Raw genomic sequence first — 9751 nt, forward strand, 5'->3', positions numbered from 1 at the left:
TCCATAGCTATCCCACTTCAAGCTTTTCTCTCACTTCATTTTTCTCTCTCCTGACGTTTAAATCAACCTCCTACCACTCTAATCTAACATCCTACTCAGTTCGCAACAATCACTTTGGCATCAAATCAAGGAGGGGAATACAACATTGAAGATCCTTGAAGTTCTTGAAGACCTATTGAAGATTTTCCAAGCATCTTGCTTCACAAGTATCTCTTGATACTAGTCACTTAGAGCTTTTTTGTTTAGGCACTTGTGCTTGTTAGCACACTCAAGATCATTTCTTCTATTGTTGAAATCTGAGAATTTTGGAGTTGATTTACTGCTATTTCTACAACTTTAACATGGGCAAGGACTCTTCGATAGTTCACTTTAAGGGGGTCGGGTTTCACACCTGGCAAACCCACTTCAAGCTTATCCTAATGAAGAAGGGTCTCTAGGCCATCACAAGTGGCAAAGAAAAGAAGCCTCATGAGGTGGCTCTTGTAGTCACTTGGCAAAAGTTTGATGATAAGGCTTAGGCCATTATCAAACTTAAGCTAGACGACAGCTACATCCACCATGTGGATAACTATGTGACCTCACATGATAAATGGAAGAGACTAGACACTTTATTTGGTGCATAGTCTAAGTCATCAAAGTATGGTCTCTTGATTGAATTTTTCAGGCTTGACATGAAGTCCAGCACACCACTTGCCACACATCTAATTTACATGGAAGGACTTCTAACCAAACTTGTAGGAATCAACATTAAAATGGAAGAAGATGTTTGTATTGGTGTGCTACTTAAAAGTTTGCCTCCTGAATATAATAATGTATCAACAACTCTAATCAATATACCAAACCCTAAGCTTGTTGATATCCAAACATCACTGTTAGAGGAGGAAAAGAAGTTGAAACTAAAGAAGAGCCAAGCACCTTTAGAGATGAACAAGAATTATATGTTGGCAACAAGTACAAAGGCAAGAAGGACGAGCTTTTCTATGATTTTTGCAAGAGGAGAGAACACATTGAGAAGTTCTGCCACGCTAGAAAGAGGTCCCATAAGGCCTATCTTGCTATAGTTAAAGAAGAAGAAGACCATGGAGCAAAAGAAGAAGAAGAAGAAGAAGAAGAAGAAGAAGAAGAAGAAGAAGAAGAAGAAGACCACCAAGAGAAGGACAAGCCTCATCAATCCTTCTATGCCTACTCTGATAGATTGTTTTAGCCTTGTAATGTTTAAAGCCCAAATGCCTTTATCATCATAAGCTTGTAAACTCCTCATGTAGCATTGCACTACAGCCTCTATACACTTTGTGAGGCCCCCGTTATAGCCTTTGGATGTCTACCATGTTTGTGGTACCCACACTTAGCCTTTTCAGCGACAACCTCTGTTGTTTTTCCATGTTGATGGTGTGCCCACACTTTGCAAGTATTGCTTTCACTAAAGCCTCTACACACTTTGTACTTCTGGTTGTGATTGAGGAGGGGTGTTGAGATTTGCAATCACACCTATTGTAGCCTCTTTGTATGAGGCAGTCCTAGGCTAAGGACAATGCATCTAAATCCCATAGGCATAGAGAAGAAAGGTTGCACGTACCCAGTTCTATTTAACATTGTACTTGCTTGTCATTTTCATATGAGATGAATGCAATGCCATTGTCAGTTTGTTCTTCAGAGTGTACTTCTGCTTGTTCTCTGTTCTTGAGTCAAGTCTCTTGGTCTTTGTCATGTCAGTGTCTACATGAATCTAGTCTATGTCTATGAGCCACCATTGCTGCCATGCTCTAAATCCCGTGTTTTCAACAAATAGCACGATGCAAAGAACGTTATGTGTCAAGGATGGGCAATGGAAATAGTTTGGACATCTTGATTGTTTTGAGCTTATGAGTAGCAACTTGACAATGTGGAAATAGAAGTGTATTATGTGGGTCGTAGTATGTAGATTCGAAAGGATTCTCATGATAAGAACCTTCAAATTCGAACTTCAATTCCCATATAAGAAAATTTAAGAAGCAAGGATTCATACATCAAGTTAATGCTAAGTCGGGATTTAGTTTAGTGGGAGAGAGAGAGAGAGAGAGAGAGAGAGAGAGAGAGAGAGAGAGAGAGAGAGAGAGAGAGAGAGAGAGAGGAGAGAGAGAGAGAGAGAGAGAGAGCATATGTTTGTATATGAGATATTTTAACTATGGTTTAGGTAGATTTCAAACCTCCAAAGGTCTCCCCAAACTTGTGACCTATCCCAAACCTCCAAAGAATTTAAACTCTCTCTCTCTCTCTCTCTCTCTCTCTCTCTCTCTCTCTCTCTCTCTCTCTCTTTGTGCACAATGTAATAGTTGGCAGGAAATCTTGAGGAGTGTTAGATGATAGTAGTAGGAGTGCCAATGTAGCATTTAGGGAGCATTTAGGTGGCCAAGGAGCACAAGCCATGATAAGCACCCTCTCTTTTTTCATAATCTAGTGGCTACCCTAGTGGTAAGCCACTTATTTTGTTAACTCATTGACCTAGGTTCAAATCCTCTGATGCCAAGAGGCATATTTCACGATGGATTCCGTGCCACGGTGGATTCCGTGAGGTTTTACGATGGATTCCGTAAACTTTGATCACCGGGGCTCATAAGCAAAGTGGATTCTTTGTGCGAGAAGTGGATGGGGACGCCTGTCCTTTTCGGGCATTTCATTAATTTAGTGTGTACATGGGTGATTCCATAGTGGGTGATTCCGCAAAATGCATATTAAATTAATAAACGTTTATGAGTTTAGAGTGTGCACTCATAATAAATTAAGGTTAGGATTGATTTCAAACCCATTGAATTATTTATGTAGCTGAAGACTGCTAGGTATTCACTTTTGTCGGTTTAATTGTATTATTTTACTAACGATTGTGAATGCTTCAGTTGATGTGTAGAGATAGCAGCAGTGGCGGAGGAAAGCATTAGAGGATAGCGAGTATTCGATTTATTATTTATATTTTGATGGGTGCATACCTTAGGCATGGCGCCTATATTTTGTCACGCCTATTTATTGAGGCGTTGGATATTTATTAGTATTTTGTATGCGCATGGGCGCACGATTATGTTATTTGTATTTGGACATTGTATTGGGCATGCCAGACTCTTTGGGCACCGCCCACTAGCTTTATTCCTATTTTGTGTTAAAGCAAACTCAAAAGCTAAAAGCTTGCTATTTTGTAATTTGGGCTATTATTTGAGCTCGAAGATGATTAATACATAAAATACATGCTTTGTGGAGCGCTCACACAAGGCAGGGGGGGAGATTGCACCCAATTAGTCTCTGGTTCATGCCGTTCATGCTTTTTACATTGAATTTTGTGCAAAAAGTAGAGTTCTATTGTTCTTGGGGACCTTCCGGCATTCACTACACGAGCGTACAGCATCCGATCTGCGCACCAGTGGTATCAGAGCGAAGCTGAGATCAAGAGCTTCCAATCGCTACCCATCTTGTGCGAAGGCGGAGGTCCTGGAACGATCGAGCTCTACGGTCAATCTTGTCACGAACGGTCGATACGGGTGGATTCCTAGCGATCAAGAACCTCTGTTTCCATCATTAGACTGCGAAGGACCAGCTTGCAGAGGCGGAGGACCACTCCTACATCCTCACATACAAGTCGTCAAGAAACAAAGATAAGCTCTTATAAACCCAAAAGTTTAAAAGCTTAATCAAGCTTCAAAAGCTTAATAAGCTTAGCTTAAGCTTAAAGAAGCTTAAACTTCATGATTTTTTTTCGGCGCCTCTGAGGATGTCAGCGAATTTTGCGTCACGCTGAAAAACGCCCCCCCCCCCCCCCCCCCCTCCCCCCCACGATTTCACGATTTTCATCCACTAAGCTGCAAAGCTTAGTTACTAAAGCTCTAAGTCACTTAAGCTTCTCAAATTCAGCAAGTTCTGCAAGTCTCTCAAGTTGAAGTTCTACAAGTTACATAAAGCCACCAAGTTCTGCAAGTCTTCATACTCTGCAAGTCACATAAGGTTGGTACTGTGCAAGTCAGACAAGTCATCTGAAGTCAAAACTGACTTCTGTTCAAAACTCATAGAAGGGCTGTTCCTACGCAGAAACTCTGAACTGCAAAGTTGTTCATTGGAAGGTACTCTTCGTATACGCAGGTTTGCTGAAGCATTTTCAGCATATGAAGAAGGATAAAACACAGATTTTTCAAAGATTGTGAAAGCCACATCGAAAAATATATAAGCCTTGTATTCCCGATCTTGAGCTACGCTCATCCCGCTAACTTAATTTTGAGAGTGAGAGGTCTTTTGAGTTTTGCAGGATGACGGAATCACATATGGATGATTTAATGGCTGAAAGCGACCTACCTGAACCTACGATGGAGCAAAAGCTGGACTTAATTATGATGCAATTGGATGAAGAACGACGAGCTAGACAAGCATTGCAAGTTCAATTGGCTAATTTACAAAGATCGTCTACCGACAAAGAGGAACCTCAATCTGAAGATCTTATTCGACGTACCATCGATGCGACTCTCGAAGCTCAAACCATCCGCAAGGAATCAAAGATAAGTAAAAGAAATTTCAAATTCCATACTTTCAATGGCAATCGAGAGGGAAAAACTGTTCTTGCATTCATTAGTCAGTTTGATGACTACTTTCATGAGGAAACCTATGCAGAAAAAGATAAAATCAAGTGTGTCACTAATCATTTAGTGGATAGAGCATCTCTTTGGTGGATTGTGGTACGCAAGAGTATAGATTGTCCCACTACCTGGGAGAATTACGGGATCGTGAGCCTATTCCTCAGTACTACACAGAGCGCTTTTGGAATGCATTACTCCAGTTACGCATGCTTGAAGATGTACCTGAAGTGACACACAAGTGCAAGTATATGTCTGGACTCCTTGGGCATTACTCTACTGAAGTTAATATGTTCAAGCCTGCTACTCTTGAAGACGCAATTTCATTAGCTCATGACACTGAAGACAAGCTGCGAGGTAGAGACAGACGTCCACAGTAATTCCAAGCCAATGGTAACTATGGATCTAAGCAATTCAACTCAAATTTTAGAAGATTGAATCAAGGTCGTTTCTCTTCATCATCTTTCCGTAAAAATTGGGCAAAACCACCTGCTTTACCATCCAATATCAACCAAAACCTTAAGCCTATTCCACAGCCAAATCCTAATGTACCTAGACTTCCCGCCATTGCAAACAATGTAACCAAAGCCAAACCTATAGTATGCTATAAATGCCACCAGCCTGGACATCTAGCAGCAAATTGCCATTCGAAGAAGCCACCTGTCCATATCAACTACCTTGGAGCAATGGAAGAAGACGAACATGAAGAAATGCCTGATTTCACGAAAGATGAGGACAACATTACTACTCCTTCGGATACTTTACTAGGTATGCCAACTCCACATTCTTTATTGACTATGAAATGTTTAGTGCGTGGAAAGGAAAAGACTATTTTGCATGATGATGGTAGTACTCATGATTTTATTTCTGCAAAGCTAGTAAAAGAATTGAAGTTACAGACTGTACCTACGCATTATCACATCAAAGCAGAATTCTTAGGCACTAGGTATAATGGTACACAGGAAGTGCATGACTTAGAAATTCAAATTGGTCAATACACTGAAAGAAGAAATTTTCTAGTTGTACCACTACAATCCAGTGACATTATTTTAGGTATGCCTTGGCGTCATCAGCATAATCCAAATATAAATTATTCCACACATTCAATTAATATTAATTTTCAAGGAAAACATATTACATTGTATGGTATGCATGCATCTAATGCTTTTCCACTACTTTCGCATACTCAACCTAAACGTGCATTACGCAAAAGTAGTAAATCCTATCTCATTTGGATGAATGAACTGCAACTTAAAGAAAATCATATGCATCCTAGGCATAAAGAATTTCTTGTACATTTTAAAGACTGTTTTGCCGAAGATCTACCACTTGGTTTACCTCATTCACGTCCAGAAGACCATAAAATAGATCTGATTCTTGGTACCCAACCACCTTGTAAAGCACCATATAGGCATAACCAGATAGAGCAAAAGGAAATTCAAAGTCAAGTTGAGGAATTACTAAATAGAGGATTGATTAGACCTAGTAGTTCTCCATTTGGTGCACCTATTCTGTTAGTTAAGAAAAAGAATAATACCTATCGTATGTGCATTGACTATCGAGCTTTAAATAAGATCACAGTAAAGAATAGGTATCCAATTCCTAGAGTTGATGACCTTATGCATAAATTGCAAGGTTCTGCCATATTTAGTAAAATAGACCTTAAATCTGGTTATCATCAGGTGAGACTAGATAAGTCCAGACATATTCAAGACCGCATTTAGGACGCAGTTTGGTCATTATGAATTTTTAGTGATGCCTTTCGGATTGACTAATGCACCTGCTACATTTAGTAGGATGATGAACTATATATTTTTGAAATATCAGTATTGTGTTATTGTCTTCTTTGATGATATTTTGGTGTTTAGTCAAAATGAGAAAGAACATTATGAGCATTTGTCATTGGTTTTCCAGTTATTAAAAGATAATCAACTGTATGCAAATCTGAAAAAGTGTGAATTCTTTAAAACAGAAATTGAATATTTAGGTCATATAGTATCATCTGATGGAATTAAAGTTGACCCTAAGAAAATAGAAGCAATATTGAATTAGCATGTACCTAAAAATGTGCATGAGTTACGATCATTCCTAGGTCTTGCTAGTTTCTATAGGAAGTTTGTACATAATTTTTCATTACTTGCTTTACCATTAACCAAACTTCTGAAGAAAGGTATTGTTTATCATTGGTCCGATAATCAACAGAAATCCTTTGACTTATTGAAACATGCATTAACCCATGCTCATGTACTACAGTTGCCTGATTTTAATAGACCATTCTTTTTAGTAGTGACCGATGCTGGTGGATCAGGAATAGGAGCTGTACTTATGCAAGACAATCATCCCATAGCCTATTCTAGTTGTAAGCTAAAACCCTCTGAACTGAAATATTCCACATATGACAAAGAATTATTAGCTGTTGTACAAGCCTTAAGACAGTGGAAACACTACTTAATGGGTTCACAATTTATGATTAAGACCGATTAGCAAAGTATTAGACATTTACTTAGCTAACCCCAAATATCTGACCGACATATCAAATGGGCATCCTTTATTCAGAGTTTTCATCATATCATTCAATATCAACCCGGTAAAGAAAAGGTAGTGGTGGCTGATGCATTAAGTAGAAGACCTACCATTCATAATATTTCTGTTATATCATTTGATTCTTTGATTACTATGAAAGATACTTATCATCAGGATATTACTTTTCATGCTGATTGGAATAAATTAGTTCAAAATAACTTGATTCCTATTGATTCACTATCTTATAATGATGGATTCATGTTTTATGAAAAGAGATTATGTGTTACAGTTCCATTCCAATCTTTTGTTTTGAATGAGATTCATTGTCCTCCATATCAAGGTCATAGAGGTATCATATCTACTTTACGTACATTAACTGAAGATTTTTATTGGCCGCATATGGCCACTGACGTATCTAACTTTGTTTCTGAATGTTTGATTTGTCAAAGAGTTAAGAGACATCATGGTAAACAGTATGGATTACTTATGCCTTTGTCTATTCCGTCAAGACCATGGGAACAAATTTCAATGGATTTTATTACTGGTTTACCTAATACTAAATCTAACCATGATATGATCTAGACAGTAGTAGATAGGTTTAGTAAACAAGCATATTTCATTCCATGTAAGAAAACTTTAACAGCATCACAGGCAACACAATTGTTTTTGAAAACTGTTTTCACTAACCATGGATTACCAAAAGTTATTATTTCTGATCGTGATTCTAGATTTTGTAACAACTTTTGGATTACTTTGTTTGCTAACCTAGGCACAAAAATTGATTTTTCATCTGTATTTCATCCTGAAACTAATGGACAAACAGAAGCTACTAACAGTACTATACTAGATCTTTTACGTGCTTATACTATTTCTAAACCACAGACATGGGATACACATTTGCATTTATTACAGTTTGCATATAACAATACACCACACACATTTACAAAGAAAGCGCCGTTTGAAGTGATTTATGGTTACAGACTGTCTACACCTGTTGCATCTTTGTCAAATAGAATTCAGAGTGCTGATGATATTGCTAGTATGTATAATACTATTTTTGATGAGGTTAAACACATGATTGCCAAAGCCCAACAATCATATACCAAACAAGCCAATAAGAAAAGACAAGCAATGAATTTCAAAGTTGATGGCTATGTTTGGTTGAGAATAGAAAAACGTAGATTACAAAATGTAGATAGACACCCAGTTGTGAAATTAGCCCCTAGATTCTATGGACCATTTAGGATCATTCATAAAATTAATGACAATGCATTCAAGTTAGAATTACCACCTCACTGGAAAATTCACAACACATTTCATATTAGTTTATTACGACCATTTAAAGGCCAATTACCTATACACCCTGTTTTGAAAACTCACCTTTGTTAGAGGAAGAAACTGAAATACTTGAACCTGAAGCTATCATAGACACTGACTTTATGACCACTAGAACTGGCTGAAGATATTCTAGATATTTAGTCAAATTTAAGAACCATCCTGTAGAGGAAGCACAATGGATGCACGCTAGAGACTTAAATGCTTTCCAACTCTGTTAGCTCCACATTGAGCTAATAGCAATTGAGGTCAATTGCTATCCCACGCCGGGGGTATGATGCCAGGAGGCATATTTCACAGTGGATTCCGTGCCACGGTGGATTCCGTGAGGTTTTACGGTGGATTCCGTAAACTTTGATGACCAGGGCTCATACACAAAGTGGATTCTTTGTGCGAGAAGTGGATGGGGACGCCTGTCCTTTTCGGGCATTTCATTAATTTAGTGTGTACATGGGTGATTCCATAGCGGGTGATTCCGCAAAATGCATATTAAATTAATAAACGTTTATGAGTTTAGAGTGCGCACTCATAATAAATTAAGGTTAGGATTGATTTCTAACCAGTTGACTTATTTATGTAGCTGAAGACTGCTAGGTATTCACTTTTGTCGGTCTAATTGTATTATTTTACTAACGATTGTGAATGCTTCAGTTGATGTGTAGAGATAGCAGCAGTGGCGGAGGAAAGCATTGGAGGATAGCAAGTATTCGATTTATTATTTATATTTTGATGGGTGCATACCTTAGGCATGGCGCCTATATTTTGTCACGCCTATTTATTGAGGCGTTGGATATTTATTATTATTATGTATGCGTATGGGCGCACGATTATGTTATTTGTATTTGGACATTGTATTGGGCATGCCAGACTCTTTGGGCACCGCCCACTAGCTTTATTCCTATTTTGTGTTAAAGCAAACTCAAAAGCTAAAAGCTTGCTATTTTGTAATTTGGGCTATTATTTGAGCTTGAAGATGATTAATACATAAAATACATGCTTTGTGGAGCGCTCACACAAGGCATGGGGGGAGATTGCACCCAATTGGTCTCTGGTTCATGTCATTCATGCTTTTTACATTGAATTTTGTGCAAAAAGTAGAGTTCTATTGTTCTTGGGGACCTTCCGGCATTCACTACGCGAGCGTACAGATCCGATCTACGCACCATCCTCCCCTTTTTCTATACTAATACTAAATGACTATGTGAAATGTAGGAGTTGAGCTAAAGGCCTTCTAGTCACCACATGTTCAACTTAACCGACTAAGCTATATGTGTTTGATCATAAGCGCTCTCTCTCTCTCTCTCTCT

Source organism: Lygodium microphyllum, chromosome 3 (assembly GCF_053477565.2).
Source record: "Lygodium microphyllum isolate KBCC chromosome 3, Lygodium_microphyllum_v1.1.10, whole genome shotgun sequence".
NCBI classification, from domain to species: Eukaryota; Viridiplantae; Streptophyta; class Polypodiopsida; order Schizaeales; family Lygodiaceae; genus Lygodium; species Lygodium microphyllum.